This window comes from Hemiscyllium ocellatum (genome assembly GCF_020745735.1).
Source record: "Hemiscyllium ocellatum isolate sHemOce1 chromosome 27 unlocalized genomic scaffold, sHemOce1.pat.X.cur. SUPER_27_unloc_11, whole genome shotgun sequence".
NCBI classification, from domain to species: Eukaryota; Metazoa; Chordata; class Chondrichthyes; order Orectolobiformes; family Hemiscylliidae; genus Hemiscyllium; species Hemiscyllium ocellatum.
Window position 1 is genome coordinate 433 of NW_026867478.1, and position 21477 is coordinate 21909.

Genomic DNA, 21477 nt, shown 5'->3' on the forward strand with positions numbered 1-21477 from the left:
TTTGATTATTTTTTAGATTAGATTACTTACAGTGTGGAAACAGGCCCTTCGGCCCAACAAGTCCACACCGACCCGCCGAAGCGCAACCCACCCATACCCCTACATTTACCCCCTACCTAAGACTACGGGCAATTTAGCATGGCCAATTCACCTGACCCGCACATCTTTGGACTGTGGGAGGAAACCGGAGCACCCGGAGGAAACCCACGCAGACACGGGGAGAATGTGCAAACTCCACACAGTCAGTCGCCTGAGGCGGGAATTGAACCTGGGAATTGGCCCACTGCGCCACTGTGCTGTCCACTGTGCCACCATGCCACCCACAGATGTTTCATAGATGTTTTGCTCTTCCTGGGAGCAGAAGAAATCTTGCACTTGTGAGAGAGCAACTGAGTGAGTGTGGACATTTGGGATTTTGGTGGAAAGAGCTGAAATAATGCAGGCAGTAGCACAGCAATTAGGGTTAGAAAGTTAGCCAAAAATGCAAAAACAGATAGGAAAGTTTCTTCAGCTTTCTTTTAAAAAGTTAACAAAATAAGTGTTGGTTCTATAGAAAATGAGTCTGGGGATTCAATAACGGAGGATAAAGAGATGGCAGATGAATTTGAAAAGAGCTTGAATCTGCTTTCACTAGAGAGGATACAAGTAACATCCTCGAACTAGCTGTAAATCAGGAATTGAAAGGGAGGAAGGAACTGAAGAAAATTACAATTACCAGGGAAGTAGTACTGAGTAAACTGTTGGAACTACGGTTGACAAACTTCCGGGTACCTGAAGGATTTCATCCAAGACTTAACGAAACACTAACCAGTGAAATAGTTAATGCATTGGTTTCAATTTTCCACAACGCCATTAGTTTCAGGAAGGTTTCTTTAAATTGTGTAAACTCTTTTCTTCAAAGAGGGAGACAGAGAATGGGAAACTGCAGACCATTTACCTTAACATATGCCATAGGGATAATGTCGAAAGCTATAATTAAAGATGTTATGACAGGGCACTTGTATAAGTTCAAGGTAATCAGGCAGTGTGAATGTATTTTTGTCAATGGGAAATAATGTTGTAATAATGTTTTGAAGAACTGCCTCTTCCCAATGCGACTGAGCTAATGAATCTCCAGTGCCAACAGAGAATGGATCCCTTTCCCCAGTTCCCACATTTCCACGACTTCTCCGCAGTTGTTGTGTCCTTTTGGCTCTTTGTTTCTGATGAGCAAGTGACAATGTGATCACACTCAGGAAACGTGCACAGTTACTCTCTGCTGCGAATAGTGTAACGTTTCTTCAATCTGTGTAACTGGTTACAGCTCCTTCCACAGTCAGCTCACTGGGGCACACACTCTCTCAACATTGGGAAAAGATGTACAAAAGTTGAGCAGCGAGACAAAATGCAAATGCAATAAAATCTCGAGCCACAATGAAGATTGAGCTTCACCCAGATTGCAAATTCTTTCCTCTGTCCAATATCTGTGAGTGCGGGTATTTTCTTTTCTCACCCCCTTTTCCAATTCTTTTTCATTCTGGAGTTCAACTGTTGACTTGCAGCAACTGAAAGGAAAGGGAGTGAATCCGGGAGGGGAAAGACTCTGGAAATGTTAGTCCAGGTCTGTGTTGTAAGAGGAAAAATAGACAGGCAGGAGGCTGCAAGAACACAGCAAGCCAGGCAACATCAGGAGGTGGAGAAGTCGACATCTTGGGTGTAACCTTTGTTCATAACTGGGGGTGGATGTAGGGAGAGATACAGAGAAAGGGTGTGCTGGGGAAACGATGGTGAAGTAGGGATAGGTGAAGACAGGTGGAGGGTACGACCTGATGGGTCAATGGGATGAAGGAATCTGGTTGCTGGCAGAGAGGAGTGGAAAGGAAGGGTCAAGGCCGAGAAGGGAATTGGGGGATGGGAAATGAAGTTATTTGAAAATGGGGAACTCTATGTTGAGTCCGCTGGGCTGTAGGCTGCCCAGGGGAAGATGGGGTGTTGTTCCTCCAAGTTGCAGTTGTTGTGACAATGGAAGAGGCCAAAGATGGTCCTGTCAGAAAGGAGGTAGGAAGGGGAATTAAAATGGATGGTGACTAGGGAGGTATGAGCTGAAGTGTGTGTTGCTGGAAAAGCGCAGCAGGTCAGGCAGCATCCAAGGAGCAGGAGAGTCGACGTTTCGGGCACGATCCCTTCATCAGGAATGATGTGTGGATGTACAAAGGGGTCTCAGTGTCCTCCTACACAGTCACTGCCAGTTGTCAGACAGGTGCAGCAAGCAATCAGCAAGGCAAGTGATATATTAGCAAGAGGAATTGAGGTCAGAAGTGGGGATGTCTTCCTGCAGTTAGGGGGTCATTGAATATATCCAGGCTGCATTCATCTGATTTTTGAACATCAAATAAGTGAACGTTTATGGGGAAAGGCAAGAAAATGATTTTAAGACCAGTATAGGACAGTTACAGAGTCATACAGCACAGAAACAGACCCTTCAGACCAACTAGTCCACGCTGAATATATTCACAAACTAAAACTAGTCACAGCTGCCTGTGTTTGGCCCATGCCCCTCCAAACCTTTCCTATTCATGTACTTATCCAAATGCCTTTTAAACATTGTTACTGTACCTGCACCCACCACTTCCTCTGGATATTCATCCACACACAAACTACTCTCTGTGTATAAAACAAAAGGTACCCTTCATGCCTTTTTAAAATCTTTCTCCTCTCACCTTCAAGTTTGCTGCCTTATCTTGAAACCCACCCTTAGGGAAAGGATATCCGGCGGTCACCTCATCTATGTCTCTTGTGATGTTATAAACTTCTGTAAGGTTCTGTAAGGTTCTCAGCCTCCTATGTTCCAGTGGAAATGTCCCAGCCTGTCCACATAGATGTTGGCAGATTCATATCCAGTTATAATTTGGTGAATGCTGGTGCAGGCTTGAAAGACAAATAGATTACTCTGCTTCCAATTCTCACAGTCTGTGTCCAGGACAGCAAGAGACCATAGGACATAGGAGCAGAAATTAGGCCATTCAGCCCTTCGGGCCTGTACTACCATTTAATAATGGCTAATAGGTTTCTCAACCCCATTCTCTCACTTTGTCCCCGTAACCCTCTATCCCCTTGATACTCAAAGTCTCCATCTCAGTCTTAAATATCCTCAATGACCAGGCCTCCACAGCCTTCTGTGGCAGTGAATTCCATAGATTCATCACTCACCTCCATTCTGAAAGGTCTTCCCTTTACTCTAAGGATGTGCCCACTGGTTCTAGTCTCTCCAACCAATGGAAACATCTTCCCAACTTCCACTCTGTTCAGGCTGCTCAGGATTCAGTATTGTTTATGTTTCAATTAGAACATCCCTCTCCCCCCCAAAGTGTGGGCCTGTTAACCAGCATGAACCAGACCCTTCAGGTTGTGGTACAGGAAGGATTAGGTTGAGCAAACTGAGAATGGAGGGAGAGTATGTGGGATGGAGATTTTCAAATTCTAGGGAACAAGAGAGGAGAAATAGAATTGATTGGATAGGCTGAAGGGCCAAGGAGTGGCAGATGAAAATGCGTGGTTTGCATTTTGGTCAAGCAATGCAGGAAAGACTGACACACTTCAGAGGAGTGTTGCAGAACAAAGAGACCTTGGAGTGCAAGTTCATAGTTCGTTGAAAGTGGAGTCACTGGTAGACAGGATAGTGAAGAAGGCATTTGGTATGCTTTCCTTTATTGGTCAGAGCATTGAGTATAGGAGTTGGGAGGTCATGTTGCAGCTGTACATGCCATGTTTGGAAGACTGCATTTGTTTCTGGTCTCCCTGTTATTGGAAAGATATTATGTAACTTTGAAAGGGGTCAGAAAAGATTGACAAGGCTGTTGCCAGAGTTGGAGGGTTTAAACTACAGGGAGAGGCTGAATACACCGGGGATATTTTCCTTGGAGCATCGGAGGCTGAGGGGTGACCATGTCGACATTCATAAGGGGCATGGATAGGGTGAATACCCAAGGTCTTTACCCAGTGTAAGCGAGTCCAAAACTAGAGGGGCATATGTTTGAGGTGAGAGGGGAATTTTAAAATTCTTCTGTTTGGGTACATGAATAGAAAGGATTTAGAGGGATATGGACCACATGCAGGCAAATTGGAATAGATTAATTTAGGATACCTGTTTGGCACAGACAAGTTGGACCGAAGGGTCTGTTTCCATGCTGTATGACTTTAATCGTCTTCTGTGAAAGCAGAAATCTGATGGTGAAGACTGGAATTACAGGATGTTTTGCCCTTCCTGGGAGCAGAAATGTTTGACTGAAGTGTGTTGGTGTTAATGTCTTGATGTTCCATTTTGTTCCCACCTTCCTGGGGATGGTAACCAGGTTGTTCATCAAGAAGCTGCATTACACCCTGAATTGACAAATCTTTTTTGCTGAGTGAGGCAATACTTCCTTCAGGTTACGCTGTACCAAGGATCCAGTTACAAAAGGACAACTTGGTGGTGACAAACAGTAAAGAAGGTGAGGTGGGATGGGTGGAGAGTGTGTGTGCTTTGAACTGTTTAAAAAGCAGTTCCTTTTTCTACACTTTTTTGCTGGGGGCGGGTTCTGAAGGTGTAACAAAGCTGGGTCACAATAAAGATTACCTGAACTTACTACCGGGCTCAGATTCTCATCGAAAGCTTTGAGCTCCAAGAGTTTTTAGTTTTAAAGCTGCTCATTTCTTTCAGCCTCCTGCACTAAGTTTCCAATGTCGCGTATCAAATGGAGCAGTGAATGAGTAGCTAGTATCTTGAAAAATTGGGAATTTTTCAGGAGTGCAGACTGAGTCATTTCATTGGCATTGTAAAGTGTAATGGCAGCACCGGGAGGTGTGGGCTGTGTTCACGAGTTACAATATGGAGCAGCCGGTATTGGAGTGGGGTGGATAGAGTTAAAGATCTCACATCACCAGGTTATAGTCCAACAGGTTTATTTGGAAGCACTCACTTTTGGAGTGCATCTCCTTCATCGGGTAGCTGTGGACCAGGGTAATGAGGCACAGATTTCATAGCAAAAGATCACAGTGTCATGCAACTGATAGGAGATATTGAACAAGCCTTGATTGCTGTTACCTCTTTCATCTTTTAGAATGGGTTGCAGGTTTTGGTTCATTAATATAAATCTTTTAAACCACATTCTCGAGATGACTTAAGGTGTTATAAAAAATAGGTGACATCTCAGTTCAGACAATGCTTTTAAGGTGTGAGGTTCGAGTCTATCAGTATCCCAATCTTGAATCAGACTGGTTCTATTTCCAAAGTAGGAATTTATAAAATATTACATGGATTGCCTGCCTGCAGTTTACGTGCTCTTTGAGCAAAATTGAATGTATCTGCAAGAGTAATCCTGCCGATACAAATTCACCCCAAAGAGTTATGTCTGTGCATTCATGAGAGAATGTGAGTGTGTGCATGTAAGATTGTGTGCGTGCAGGTAAATTGTGAGTGTGATGGAGTATAAGCCTGTGAATGTGTTGGGGGGAGTATGTCTGTGTGTCTGAGAGAGAGCACGTGTGTATGGAGGTATGGATAAAAGCAAGGGCTTGCATTTTGTGAAAACCAGGAAGGGCAGGACATGTACAGTTAATGGTAGGGCCCTGGGTTATGTTGTAAAACAGAGAGACATGGGGGGGGGGCGGAGGAGGGATTAGGTACTTTTTTAGAGAGGCTGGGACTTTTTCACTGGAGTGAAGGAGGCTGAGGGGTGACCTCATTGAGATTTATAAAATCATGAGGAGTGGCGGTAAGGTGAATAGCAAAGGGTTCTTCCTTAGCATAAAACTAGGGGTTATTAAAAATGAGCTCGAGGCTGGGTGACATATTTCCTTAAGGTGAGAGGAGAGAGATTTAAAAGGAACCTGACAGGTAATGGTTTGACAGAGAATGGTTTGCACGTGGACTGAACTTGCTGAGGAACTGGTAGATGCAGGTACAGTTACAACCTTTAAAGACATTTGGGTGGGTACATGAATGGAAAGGGTTTAGAGGGATATGGGCCAAATGCAGGCGAGTGGGACTAGTTTAGTTTCGGAATCCTGCTCGGCATGGGTGAGTTGTTTCTGTGTTGTATACCTCTATGAACCAAAAGTGACCTCATTGAAATCAGTAGAATTCTGAAAGGGGCTTGACAGGATAGATACAGATAAAATGCTCCTTTGGTTAGGGGTGTGGTTAGGGAGTCATAGAATCCCGAAAATGTGGAAGTAGGCCATTCAGCCCATCCATTCCACACTGGCCCTCTGAAGAACATCCCACCCATACCTACCCCCTTACTCTATATTTCCCATGGATAATCCACCCTAATTTGCACATCCCTGGGCACTATAGGTAATTTAGCACAGCCAATCCACCCTAATTTGCACCCTAATCTATAAATTACCTTCTCAAGAGTATAATTTAAATGCAGAGCTTTTCTAAGAAAAATGTCAGTCTGACTCAACATTGGGACCCAGACAGAATTCACACTGTTATTAGAAAAACTCTGCATTTAAATGACATTCTTGAGAAGGTAATTAAAAACAAGTTCAGGGATTAACATATCACAGAGCAGAAACCCATTCTAAAAGATGGAAGATTTAATCTAAAAATTGTTTAATGTATCACATTTTCATGACACTGGACTGTTTTTGCTACAAATTCCGGGATCACGATCTAATTCTCCACAACCACCTGATGAAGGAGCGGCGCTCCGAAAGCTAGTGCTTCCAAATAAACCTGTTGGATTCCAATCTGGTGTTGTGTGATTTTTAACTTTGTCCATGGGAAACTCATGAGTTGTGGGCTGGTAACAGTTGTTATTTTGTGATCCTGATGAAGGACTTTTGCCCGAAACGTTGCTTTCTCTACACTTTGGATGCTACCTGAACTGCTGTGCTTTTCCAGCACCACTAATCCAGAATCTGGTTTCCAGCATCTGCAGTCATTGTTTTTACCATTTTGTGATCCTGCACTCAGATGAGACTGGATATTGCTTTTTAATGGATCATAACTGAAACAACAATGGAACACCTTAAATTCAAGGAATTTTGATGGGCAAATCGAACCCTGAAGAGATAATATTCTTACATTAATAACGCTGGGTGACCCAAATTAGACATTTTATTGATAGTTCCAATATCATATTCCTGCTGGATTCTTTTCAGGGCAAACAATTTCAGATGGGAGAAATTCTATATCCTGGGGAGGCAGTGAAATAAAAAACAGTTGTTTAAAGCATTTTAACTGTAGACCCACGAGCTCTTGTCCATTAAATCTCTTTATTTGCAGAAATAGCCCGTGAAAAGGTCCATGTCCCTTTAAAATGCAGATTGCCTCTTTTAGATATGAGGCCGTTCCGTTAGATGTCGGAATATCTGTTTAAATGGAGCCGTGAGCTTTCCCAATGTAGACAGGGCTCCTCGAAACGTGGCAGTGTCCCCCCTGCAGCTGCAGAGCGAGACAGGAGAGTTTGTTTTTGTGAATGAGCAGTTGTAGCGCGAGGTGGCTGTTGCTTGGTGACGGTGAGGCTCCCACGGCCCCGCCCATCCCCCCCCGTGCAGACGTCACGCGGGGGGTGAAGGCGGTTGGGAGGAGAAGTCGCTCGAGCGGGGAAGCGGCGGCCGTTAGGAAAATGGCGCCGTGCGGCCCGGGGCAGACCCCCGTCACTGGTCACCGCCGCCTTCCTGGCGCAGCTGCTGTGTCACGGCCACACTGGCCGGCTGTACAGCAGGCAGGAGCCGGTGACCATTCTGGAGGCGGATGGGGTTAAGGACCTGTTTGGGAACTGGTCGGCCGCCTGGGTGGTGGAGTTCTACTGGTCGTGGGGCGGCCCCTGTGTCAACTATGGGGGCCACCTGGAAGGTACTGGGCCGGGAGGTGAAAGGTGAGGCAGGTTGTGGGGGGGGACGGAGGGGAAGGAATGTGGGGCCTGTCCTGTCATAGTCACATTTTACACTCACTTTCCATCTGCTTTTACTGGCGCTTGTGCTGTTTACCCCTCACTGTGTTTTTAATCCTTGTGCTGTTTACCCTTTGCTGTTACTTGTACAATTGCTGAGGGTAGTGTGTAAATACTAGTGAAGGATACTATGCACCAGCATGTATGTGTTCCTCAGTTATTCAAGGGGCAGGACCTGTTGAGAATGGTTAGTAAAGTATGTGGTGCACTAAGCCTTGTTAACATGGAGATAGTTTGGTATTTGGAAAAATATACTTTTTATTATTTAGAATCATAAAGATGTACAGCACATGAACACACCCATTTGGTCCAACCTGTCCATGCCAACCAGATATCCTAAATTAATCTAGTCCCATTTGTCAGCACTTGGTTCATATACCCATCCTGATGCCTTTTAAATGCTGTAATTATACGGCCTCCACTACTTCCTCTCGCAGCTCATTCCATACGTGCACCATCCTCTGCATGGAAAAGTTGCCCCTTAGGTACCTTTAATATCTTTCTGCTCTCACCCTAAACCTATGCCCTGTAGTTGTGAACCTCACCCCTATTCTGGGGAAAAGACATTAAAAAAAATGTTGAGCAGCCAGACAAAAGCGATAAAATGTTGAGCCACATGGGGAAAAAGAACCGTGGCTCTACCCTTGATTTCTCCTCTTGGCATTTGAACATTTAATATCTGTCAATAACACCAGCATCGCCGCAGAGCACATTGTGTCTGCTCCTCGGTGTGAACAACAGCGCACCTGCTCGCTGGTGTCACCAGTACATTGTCCATGCTCCTCGCTGTCGGCAGAAAAGGAGACATCGCTTATCTCTGTTCCTAAAGGTCTTCCCTTTATTCTTAAAGCTGTGTCCTCTGGTCCTAGTCTCTCCTACCAATGGAAACATCTTCCCAATGTCATTGCACTGTGGGGATGAAGCCCTAGCCTGTCCAGTAATTTCTGGTGGGTGAGACGAGGCCTCAAGGTTAGAGGGAGTAGCTTTCAGACAGAGATGAGGAGGAACTGCTTTTCCCAGAGGGTCGTGAATCTATGGAATAGTCTAGATTAGAGTGGTGCTGGAAAAGCTAGGCAGGTCAGGCAGCATCAGGAGAGCAGGAAAATCGATGTTTCGGGCAAAAGCCCTTCATCAAAATCTAGGGAATACACTGGCTAAGGAAGCAATAGAGGCAGCTTCATTAAGTATATTCAAGATACAGTTGGGTGGGATTTGGGCTGGTTGGGGAGTTAAGGGGTTCCTTGTGACAGTGCAGGGAGGAGAAGATGAAACGATGGATAGATCAGCCATGATCTTAATGAATGACGGAGCAGGCTCACTTGTAGCAACTGGAGTGAATCCAGCGAGGGAGCAGATTTTGGGACCTCAGGTATGTGTCTTGGTTACCTGGGTGAGGAGAGACAGAAGTTCAGGTTGGGAATTTTTTCCATAGCTTGCCAGAGTCTGAGGAGTGACCTTATACACTTTTATATCATCATGAGGGGCATGGATAGGGTAAATAAACATGGTATTTTCCTTTGGATGGGGCAGTCCAGAAGTAGAGGGTAATAAGCTTAGGATCGAGCGTGTGGTGCAGCAGCAAGTCAGGCAGCATCCGAGGAGCAGGAAAATGGACGTTTCAGGGAAACTCCCTTCAGGGAAGTGTGTGTGTGTGTTTGTGCGCTGTGAGTGTGTTTTTGCATGTGTGCCTGCTTGATAAAGTGTGATTGTGATGGAGTATGAGTCTGCGAGAGGGTGAGAGTTTTGAGGGGGTGGTGTGTGTGTATGTCTGAGAGAGAGCGTGTGTGTATGAGAGAGGAATGGATATAAGTGAGGGGTTGCATTTGCTAAAATAAAGGAGGGCAAGAGTTGAACAGGTAATGGTAGGGCCCTGGGTCATGTTGTAGAACAGAGACATGGAGGTGTTCAGGTTCATTGTTCTTGAAAGTTACATCACTGGTAGAGGGGGGTGAAGAAGGTGTTCAGCACACTTGCCTTCATGGTTCACATGCTGAGTTCAGGAGTTGGGACATCATGTTGGAGATGCACACAGAAAGTACGTTACTCAGAGGGTGATAGGTGCCTGGAACGCATTGCCAGCAGAGGTAGGGACGGTAGATTCATTCAAGGTGCATCCAAGCAGTAGGACAGTCGAAGTTTCGGGCACAAGCCCTTCATCAGGAATGATGCGTGGATGTTCAGAGGGGCATCAGTGTCCTTCTGTGCCAGTTGTCAGACAGGTGCAGCAGGCAATGAGCAAGGCAAGTGGTGTGTTAGCAAGAGGAATGGAGTTCAGAGATGGGAATGTCATCCTGCAGTTAGGGGGTCATTTGAATAAATTCAAGGTTGAGTTAATCTGATTTTTGAACAAGAAAGAAGTGAATGTTTATTGCGGAAGGCAAGAAAATGGTTTTAAGCCCAGTTTAGAACAGTTCCAGAGTCAGACAACACAGAAACAGACCCTTCAGTCCAACTAAACCGTGCTGTGTTCACAAACTAAACTAGTCCCACCTGTGTGTATTTGGCCCATATCCCTCTGAACCTTTCCTATTCACGTACTTATCCAAATGTCTTTTAAACCTTGTTACTGTACCTACATCCACCACTGTGTCTGGACATTGATTCCACACACAAACTACTCTCAAAAAAAAGGCGCTACTCCAGTCTTTTGAAAATCTTTCTTCACTCACCTTCCTCATTTGCTCCCTAATCTTGAAACCCCCATCCTAGGGAAAGGACACCTGCGGTTCACCTCATCTACCCTCCATGATTTTATGAGCCTCCTTTTAAGGTCACATCTCAACCTCATGTGTTCCAGTGAAAAAAGTCCCAGCCTATCCACCCAGCTGTAGGTATATTCATATCCAGTTATGAATTGTTCAATGCTGGTGCTGACTTGAAAGACCGAATGGCCTAGTCTTGCTCCCAACTCTCTCACTCTGTGTCCAGGACAGCAAGAGGCCCTAAGTCAGAGGAGCAGAAATTAGGCCATTCAGTCCATCAGGTCTAATCACCCCATTCAATCGTGGCTGCTAGGTTTCTCAACCCCATTCTCCTTTAACCCTTGATACTCAAGAACCTATCTGTCTCAGTTTTAAATATCCCCAGTGACCTGGCCTCCACAGCCTTCTATGGAAATAGATTCCACAGATTCACCGCTCTCTGGCTGAAGAAGTTTCTCCTTTCTAAAAGGACTTCCCTTTACTCGAAGCGCTGCCCTCTGGTCTGAGTCTGTCCTACCAATGGAAACATCTTCGCAACATCCACTCTGTCTGGGCTGTTCAGGATTATGTATGTTTCAATTAGACCCCCCCCCTGAGTGTGGGTCTTTTAATCAGCATGAACCAGACCATTCAGGATGAGGTACAGCAGGGATTGGGGTCAGCAAAATGAGAATGTAGGGAGAGTGTGTGGATTGGAGATTTTCAGCTTGGGAATGAGAGAGAAAAGAGGGTTTGCTATAACTTAGAATTGATCGGATGGGCCAAAGTGTGGTAGATGGAATTAAATTTTGAGAAATGTGAGTTGTTGCATTTTGGTCAAGCAATTCAGGCAGGACTGACAGAGATAAGGGGAGTGTTGCAGAACAAAGAGACATTGGAGTGCAGGTTCCATAGTTCCTTGAAAGTGGAGTCTCAGGTAGACAGGATAATGAATGAGGCATTTGGTAGGATGGCCTTTATTGGTCAGAGCATTGAGTAGATGAGTTGGGAGGTCATGTTGTGGCTGTCCAGGATGTTGGTTAAGCCAATTTTGGAATACTGCGTTCAGTTCTGGTCTCCCTACTGTAGGAAAGATGTTATGAAACTTTGAAAGGGGTCAGAAAAGATTTGAGCTATAGGGAGAGGCTGAATAGGCCAGGGATATTTTCCATGGAGCATCAGAGGCTGAGGGGTAAACTTATACACCTTTGTAATGGGCATGGATGGGGGGGGGGGGAAACCTAAGGTCTTTTCCCCAGGGTAGGGGAGTCCAAGAAAACTAGAAGGCATATGTTTGAGGTGAGAGCAGAATGATTTAACAGGGGTCTGAGGGGCAATCTTTTCACATAGAGGGTGGTGCATGTATGGCACGAACTGCCAGAGGAAGTGGTGGAGACTGGTACAATTACAACATTTAAAAGGCGTATGGATGTCGGTCTGTTCTCAGCTCTGCTGGATTTGTGTTGAAGCTTTGGCCCCCCCCAACTGTCTTTACACCATCTGGGACAATAAAACATTCAGTCAATCAAGTCCCAATGCACAATCTCCCAGCCTGTGAACCATCCAGGCACAGTGTAGTCACAGCAGGGAATCAAACAAGAAAAATGAAACAACATTAGAAATAAATAGGTGCTCGCACAAACTCATTATTTTTTTTTACTTCCCAAAATCAGACCTCCACCCCTCTCAGCAGTATTCCAATGCTGTGAAAGATATTAACTTTCAGGTGGAGTTATCCAAAATTCAGAGAGATGTCAGTCTTGACGTTTTTGCTTTTCTGCCCCTGGAAGATCCTGAATCAGCACCTTCAGGGGAATTAGTTAGATCAGAGTGAGAACAGAGGGGGAGAGAGAGTGGGATGGTGCTTTCAATTTTGTGAAATAACAAAAGAAAAGAACTTTCTGCAGAAAGTAGAATTGCTTGTTCAGAATTTCTACCCTGCACTGACAGTGATGACTTTTGTAATCTCTTTTTACATTTCAGGATCTGAAGATGGAAGTTTCAAAATCAACAGACGAAGGCCTAATGCCCAAAACGTTGACTCTCCTGCTCCTCGGATGCTGCCTGACCTGCTGTGCTTTTCCAGCGCCGCATTTTCTGACTCTGACTCTCCAGCGTCTGCAGTCCTTACTTTGACCTCCATGTCTGACAGTCATTCAATCCAATCCATCGGGACCGCAACAGTTTGCAACTATGATTCTGTGAGGAGCAAAGCTGTTTGGTTCCTGTTTGGGTACGTTTTCAGCATCAGTGGGACTGGATGAGAGACCCTACCATTGCAGTGCACTGAGTGAGGAGCGTGCAACAGCTCTACGGTTTGGAAAGAGGAATTCACGGTGGAGAGAAGCTCCACATGCGTTTGTGCGGCTGAAGCTTCGGCCATGGAGAAACCCGAGGAATCCCGCCCCGTGGAGAAACCATGGAAGTGTGACGACTGTGGGAAAGGCTTGTTTCCCGTCTGCCCTGGAGACTCATTGGCGCAGTCACACTGGGGAGAGGCCGTTCCCCTGCCCTGACTGCAGGAAGGACTTCAGCGATTCCTCCAACCTCCAGACCCACCAGTGGATCCACATGGGGGAGAGGCCCTTAAGCTGCCCCGAGTGCGGGAAGGCCTTTACCCAGGCCGCCTCCTTGCTGACCTACCAGCGGGATCACGTGGCATTGCAGGAGGATTGAAAGAAAGACGGCCGAGTGCCTTTACCAACTGGACTATCAACCCAGTTCCAGTGGCTCCCGAGTTCGATTCCCACAACAGATGGCGGAATTGGAATTTGGTCAGAAATCTGGAGTTCAGAATCTAACGGTGAAACTATTGTCGGTGGGGTGGGGGTGGAAAAAAAAACCCTTCTGATTCACTCAGTTCTTTTTTAGGGAAGACTTGAGCAGTTATTAGAGCAGTCGTCCCAGCTGCATCCTTTACCCGCTCTGGCCGACACGTGACTCCAGACCCACAATAGTCTGGTTGACTCTATGCTGCTCATCCAACTTACTTGGATACAGGTTGAAATTGCTGAGTGAGGCAATACTTCCTCCAGGTTAAGGCGATATCAAGGATCCAATTACAAAGGGACAACTCAGTGGTGACCAATAATGAAGAAAGTGAGGAGTTGCACTTTGACCTTGAGCTTTTTTTAAAAAATTGCTACTTTTTCTACACCTTTCTGCTGGGAGATTCTGAAGCTGTAACAAAGTTGGGTCACAATAAAGATTACCTGAACTTCACACTGAGCTCATACTCTCAATGAGAGCTTTAAACTGCAACAGGTTTTTGGTTTAAAACTGCTGATTTCTTACAGGAGAAAGTTAGAACTGCAGATGCTGGAGATCAGGGTCAAGATTAGAGTGGTGCTGGCAAAGTACTGCAGGTCAGGCAGCATCCGAGGAGCAGGAAAATCGACATTTCGGGTTTGCTCCAGACTCCACCCTCCTTACTGTGTCAACCATCTGTGAGTAGGGTACTCTCTTCACAACTCCTTTTCCATTTATTTCATTCTGGGCTTCAATTTATGACTTGCAGCAACTGAAAGGAAAGAGAATGAATCCATGGAATGGACAGAATTGGGAAAAGTTTGTTTATAACAGAGTGTTTCATGTATTGAGTGAATGTAAAGAGGAAGTGGTGGATGCATGTTCAGATGCAACGTTTAAAATTCATGTGGATAAGTACATGAATAGGGAAGGTGTGGATGTATATGGGCCAAACACTGGCAAGTGGCACTAGTTTAGTTTGAGAACATAGTCAGCATGGAATAGTTGGACTGAAGGGTCTGTTTCTGTGCTGTCTGACCATAACTGTTCTGTCGTGGTCTTAAAACCATTTTCTTGCCTTCCACTTTAAAAATGTCTACTCTTCCTGTATCCAAAACATAAACCACAAAAAAACACACCTCATCCACACAACATAAAAATCCACACTTTGTTGTTCAAAAATCAGATGAACTCAGCCTTGAATAAATTCAATGACTCCCTAACTGCAGGAAGACATCCCCATTTCTAATCTCAGTTCAGCCTGCTAATATACCGCTTGCCTTGCTGCACCTGTCTGACAACTGGCATTGACTGATGTAGAAGGATGCCTCTAATCAAAGCACTGATCACAGGGTGGTCTGGTTTCAGGACCTGATTTCTCTATCCTCTGTTGATCTCCCTGTTCCCACAGACTAAGATGTCGGTCTGTTCTCAGCTCTGCTAGATTTCTGCTAAAGCTTTGACCCCGCCTTTTATAACTTCTGGAACGATAAAATATTCAATCAAGACCCAAGCCACAATCTCCCAGCCTGTCAACTATCCTAATACAAGGTGTAGTCATAGCAGGGAATCAAACAAGAAAAATAAAACAAAATCGTAAATAAATAGATACACGTGCTTAATGTTTGTTCATGAGGAAGTAAACCAGAAATAGGGGTCTCCCAGGAATCTTCCAATGCCCTACTTGAGGAATTCTGTCACCCTTACACCTATGAGGATCCAGCTATGAATTACAACAACATTTACACCAACAGAAATAAAGCAACGGTTATCAAATAAAGATAAACAGCATGGAAATAGACTGTTTCTCTATCTCGTGCACACACGAGATAGATCATCCATGGGGGTGGGTTTGTATTTGCAGCATGATGTTTGCAAATACATTCAACTTTGCAAGGTTTGTAGCTCAGGTTGAGGATTAGGGTGTAGGTTTGCTCGCTGAGCTGTAGGTTTGATATCCAGACGTTTCATTACCTGGTTCGGGAACATCATCAGTGGCGACCTCCAACTGAAGCGAAGCTGTTGTCTCCTGCTTTCGATTTATATGTTTGGCCTGGATGGGGTTCCTGGGGTTTGTGGTGATGTCATTTCCTGTTCATTTTCTGAGGGGTTGATAGATGGTATCTAGATCTATGTGTTTGTTTATGGTGTTGTGATTGGAGTGCCAGGCCTCTAGGAATTCTCTGGCATGTCTTTGCTTAGCCTGTCCCAGGATAGATGTTGTCCCAGTCGAAGTGGTGTTTTCTTTCATCCGTATGTTGGGCGACAAGGGATAGAAGATCGTGTCTTTTTCTGGCTAGCTGGTGTGCGTGTATCCTGGTGGCTAACTTTCTTCCTGTTTGTCCTACGTAGTGTTTGTGGCAGTCCTTGCAAACCCCCGGAGTATGGGTCTGGGTGATATACGCGTCGGCAGGTCGGTGTGGACTTGTTGGGCGAAGGGCCTGTTTCCACACTAAGTAATCTAATCTAATCTAAAAAGATTTACAAGGATGTCGCCAAGACTGGAGGATTTGAGCTATAGGGAGAGACAGAACAGGCTGGGGCTATTTTCCCTGGAGCGTCAGAGGCTGAGGGGTGACCTTATAGAGGTTTATAAAATCATGAGGGGCATGGATAGGATAGACAGACAAAGTCTTTTCTATGGGATGGGAGAGTCCAGAACTACAGGGCATAGGTTTAGGGTGAGAGGGGAAAGATATGAAAGAGACCTAAGGGGCAACCTTCTCATTTAGAGGGTGGTACGTGTATGGAATGAGCTGCCAGAGGAAGTGGTGGAGGCTGATACAATTGCAACATTTAAAAGGCAACTGGGGGGATATGGGCCCCGTGCTGGCAGGTGGGACTAGATTGGGTTGGGATATCTGGTTGGCATATACGAGTTGTCCAGGTTCAGGTGGATTGACAGTACTGAAATACCCATAGTGCCCAGGGATGTGCAGGTTAGGTGCATTAGTCAGGGGAAAATGTTGAGCAATGGGGTAGGGGAATTGCATGGTGGGTTACCCTTTGGAGGATCGGTGTGTAGTCTTTGGGTCGAGTGGCCTGCTTCTACACTGTGGGGAGTCTCTGAAGGGGAAGGGATTTTTGTAAACTGTGCAAGGCAACGCAGGCGTAGTGCGGGGGCCTGCTGTTGGCCTTGCCCTGCCCCGTGCACCTCCCCCTGTTGTTGAGCTGTCTAATACACAGCTATTCTTTCTCTGCCCTTTTGCTGGGGGCATCTGCAGCTGTAACAATGTTGGGCCACAATAAAGGTAACCAGAACGTACTGCTGGGCTCAGGCTCTCATTGAAAGCTCCAAGCGGTTTTTGTTTTAAAGCTGCTCATTTCTTGCAGCCTCCTGCACTAAGTTTCCAAAGTCGTGTATCAGATGGAGCAGTGAATGAGTAGCTGGTTTCGTTAGAAATTATAAACTTTTCAGGAGTGCAGGCACTGCATCATTTCATCGGCAGTTTACTGGCAGCACCGGGAGGTATGGGCTGTGTTCATTAGAAAGGAGGTGGAGGTGCTGCTGTTGGACTAGGTGGGACAAGGTTGAAAAATCACAACAGTGGGTTATAGTCCAACAGATTTATTTGGAAGCACTAGCTTTCAGTGCGCTGCTCCTTCATCGGGTAGCTGTGGAGCAGGATCAGAAGACGCAGAGTTAAGAGCAAAAGGTCACAGTGTCATGCAACTGATATGATATATTGACAAATGTAGATTGATGTTAAACATTCAGCACACTTACCTTAATTGTTCACACCATTGAACAAAGGAGTTGGGACATCATGTTGAAGGTGTACAGGATGTTGGTGAAGTCACTTGTAGAGTACTGAGAAGGCTTCTGGTGGCCCTGTAATAGGAAGAATACTATTACAGAGAGTCCAGTAAAGATTTACCAGGATGTTGCCAGGACTGGAGGGTTTGAGTTATAAGGAGAAGCTGAAACTGTCTTCACTGGAGCACAGGAGGTTGAGGGGTGACCTCATTGAGATTGATATGATCATGAGGGTTCTAAGTAACATGAACATCAAATAGCGAGGAGCCTGCACGGTTATGTCAAGTGAGTGGGGGAGAAATTGTGGCATTTGGACACTTTAAATCCATCAAAAACAGCATCTCCATAGAGCATACTGTGCATGTCAGGTGAGGTGCCAGAAGACTGGAGGTTGGCTAACGTGGTGCCACTGTTTAAGAAGGGTGGTAAGGACAAGCCAGGGAACTATAGATCAGTGTGCCTGACATCAGTGGTGGGCACATTGTTGGAGGGAATCCTAAGGGACAGGATTCTACCTTCATCTAGCTGGATGGGCTGGGACTTTTTCACTGGAGCATTGGAAGTGGAGATGTGACCTTATCAACGTTTATAAAATCATGAGGGGAGAGATGAGGTGAACAAAGGGTGTCCTTCCCCTAGGGTTGGGGTTTCAAGATTAGGGAGCAAACTTTGACGGTGACAGGAGAAGGATTTTAAAAAGACTTGAAGGGCACAATTTTTTTCTTTTTACACAGTAGTTCACGTGAGGACTAAATGTCTAGAGGATGTGGTGGATGCAGGTACAGTAACGTCATGAATAGGAAAGGTTTGGAGGGATATGGGCCAAAACACTGCCAGGTGGGACTGGTTTAGTTTGAGAACATAGTCAGCATTGACTAGTTGTACTGAAGGGTCTGTTTCTGTGCTGTCTGACTCTGGAACGGTCTTAAAACTGGATACTGGTCTTACAACCATTTTTTTGCCTTCCCCCACAAGCATCCACATAAAAATCACGTGAACTCAGCCTTGAATATATTCTATGACCTCCTAACTGCTGGAAGACATTCCCACTTCTGAACTTAATTCCTCTTGCTAATATGCCACTTGCCTTGCTCATTGCCTGCTGCACCTGTCTGACAACTGGCACAGAAGGACGCTGATGCCCCTCTGAACATCCATGCATCATTCCTGATGAAGAGCTTGTGCCTCAAACTACGACTGTCCTACTGCTCGACCCACTGTGCTTTGCCAGTTATGGTCTTCTCTACGTCAGGAAGACCGAGCGTAAACTTGGGGAATGGTTTGCCGAGCATCACAGCCAGGTCCACAGAGGCTGAGCGGACTTCCCAGTCTCCACCCATTTTAATGCCCCTTCCCACTCCCCTTCTGACAAATTGGAGGAATAAAACCTCATCTTGTCTGAGCAGTCCACAGCCCGGAGGACTCGACACTGAGTTCTCCAATTTCAAATAATCTCCCATCCCATCCCCCAACTCACTTCCCAGCCCTTTCCACTCTTCCCTGCCAACTAGATTCCTTCCTCCCATTCACCAACCAGGTTATGGGGATAAGGCAGGAACAGGATACTGATTGAGGATGATCAGCCACGATCAAAATGAATGGTGGTGCTGGCTCAAAGGGCAGAAGAGCTGACTCCTGCACCTATTGTCTATTGTACCTTCTACCTGTCTCCACCTATCCTCACTTCATCACCCTGCCCCCAGCACACCCTTGTTCCACAGCTCTCCCTATTCCCACCCCCAATCCTGAACAAGGGTTCCACCAGATACCTCAACTCTTCCACCTACTGATACTGCCTGGCTTGCTGCATTCGTCCAGTCTCCTGCCTGTCTATTTTGTCAATTGAGACAAAGGCTTGGACTAATTTTTCCAGAGTCTGTCCCCTCACTGGATTCACTCCCATTCCTTTCAGTTGCTCCAAGTCAACAATTGAACCCCAGAATGAAATGTAAATGGAAAAGGGGGTGAGAAAAGAGAATGCTGTACTCACAGATGTTGGACAGAGGAAGGAAGCTGCAGTCTGAGTGAAGCTCAATCTTCATTGAGAGAGGGGAGGGGCAGGAACTTCAGAACCTCATGGCCCAACTTCCGCGTTCACCAATAGGGGACCTCCAAATGGCAGGAGGACAAGTCTCCTTCCGGTCCTCCAGTGAGCCTTATTTGTCCATCAAAAGTAGGTTTTGCCCCTTTTCTGCCGACAATGAGGAACACGCCCAATGTTTTGATGACATTAGCAAACATGTGCCCTGCTTGTTGACACCGAGGAGTGTACACAATATGCTCTGTAGCAATGCTGGTGTTATTGACAGATTTTCAGTTTCCAAATGTCTATTGGAGATCAAAAAGGGCAGAGCGATATTTTTTCCCCCATGTGGCTTGATATTTGATTGCTTTTGCATTTGTTTGGCTGCTCAATGTTTTTAAGTCTTTTCCTCTGTGTTGGGGTGACCTTCACAACTAGAGGACATAGGTTTAGGGTGAGGCCACAAAGATATAAAAGATACCTGAAGGGCAATGTTTCCATGCAGAGGGTGGTGTGTGTATGGAATGAGCTGCCAGAGGAAGTGGAGGAGGCCAGTATAATTACAGCCTTTAAAAAGTATCTGGATGGGTATATGAATAGGAATGGCGTAGAGGGATATAGTGCTGGCAATGGGGACTAGATTAATGTAGGATATCTGGTTGGCGTGGACAGGTTGGACTGAGGGGATCTGTTTCCGTGCTGAAAATCTCTACGACTCTAAATAATAAAAAGTCAACTTTTCCAATGAACATATCCATGTTAACAAGGCTTAGTGCACACCCTGCTTTACTAACCGTTCTCAACAGGTCCTGCCCCTTCAATAACTGAGGAACATATACATGCTGGTGCATAGTATCCTTCACTAGTATTTACACACTACCCTCAGCAATTGCACAAGTAACAGCAAAGGGCAAACAGCACAAGGATTAAAACACAGTGAGGGGTAAACAGCACAAGCGCCAGTAAAAGCAGATGGAAAGTGAGTGTAAAATGTGACTATGACAGGACAGGCCCCACATTCCTTCCCCTCCGTCCCCCCCACAACCTGCCTCACCTTTCACCTCCCGGGCCCAGTACCTTCCAGGTGGCCCCATAGTTAACACAGGGGCCGCCCCACGACCAGTAGAACTCCACCACCCAGGCGGCCGACCAGTTCCCAAACAGGGCCTTAACCCCATCCGCCTCCAGAATGGTCACCGGCTCCTGCCTGCTGTACAGCCGGCCGGTGTGGCCGTGACACAGCAGCTGCGCCAGGAAGGCGGCGGTGACCAGTGACGGGGGTCTGCCCCGGGCCGCACGGCGCCATTTTCCTAACGGCCGCCGCTTCCCCGCTCGAGCGACTTCTCCTCCCAACCGCCTTCACCCCCGCGTGACGTCTGCACGGGGGGATGGGCGGGGCCGGGGGAGCCTCACCGTCACCAAGCAACAGCCACCTCGCGCTACAACTGCTCATTCACAAAAACAAACTCTCCTGTCTCGCTCTGCAGCTGCAGGGGGGACACTGCCACGTTTCGAGGAGCCCTGTCTACATTGGGAAAGCTCACCGCTCCATTTAAACAGATATTTCTACACCTAATACAACTATGTTAACTTCCAACTGCGTTCAGAGAACATGTATTTTGCTCTGAGTAAGTCTATTGAGTTTAACTGCAGCATGGCTGTAGTTTTAAACTTGTTTGCTTTCCTGAACAGCTAGGTTTAAATGTTTTATTCATTAGAAGAACCAAAATTAGTGATAGTTCACATATCCACCCTGAAATGGGGTGGGTAACTGGATTGAGTGGGTAGGCGCCATACTAAGTTTAACTTTGGGGACAGCCTTTGAGCTGCATATGAACAAACTGCTTACATGTTGCACTTATCGACTGCTAAATATCGGCTCTTGTTATCTTAACACTTAGCCTTCTGATTGGACATTGCAAAGGTTCACCTCCCGCCCACACCCCGCCAGCACCCTTCCCAAGGGTCAGACCCTCCCTCTCTCCAGGCACACAGTCTGAATAATTGACGAAGCAAAATTCACTGTCAAATCCCATCAACATGGAAGATCCCAGCCCACCCTACCTCCCACTCTGTACCCAACCCATCCAAAAACCACAAAACATCATCTCATCTTTAAAAAACAAAAGAAAAACTGGACCGCATCAAAACGTTCAACAACGGTCAACGCTATGACTGTTACACAACACTTTACGGAGCTACATTTCAACTCGAGTTCGTTTGCACTCCCTCATGAGAGTTCACATTAAAAGCTCATTGTACCAAATCAACGGCATGCCACAGCTCTCTGGAATTCAGCGGAATTCTTCCTGGTATCCCTCATGTTTTCTGGTTTTTTTGAGA

At 46.0% G+C, this 21477-nt stretch overlaps 1 long non-coding RNA gene across 2 annotated transcripts; it reads right to left on the reverse strand.

The window, feature by feature from the left end:
• Nucleotides 1-16906: 16906 nt before the first annotated feature.
• Nucleotides 16907-20486, reverse strand: LOC132807255 (uncharacterized). Of its 2 annotated transcripts, none has more exons than XR_009641941.1 (3): nucleotides 20189-20486; nucleotides 17082-17186; nucleotides 16907-16969 (listed from the first exon to the last, which is right to left on the reverse strand). It is a non-coding gene; the product is annotated as an uncharacterized LOC132807255 (long non-coding RNA). The 2 variants fall into 2 exon arrangements; XR_009641940.1 differs by lacking the exon at nucleotides 20189-20486 and adding an exon at nucleotides 19102-19293.
• Between the last annotated feature and the right edge of the window lie 991 nt (nucleotides 20487-21477).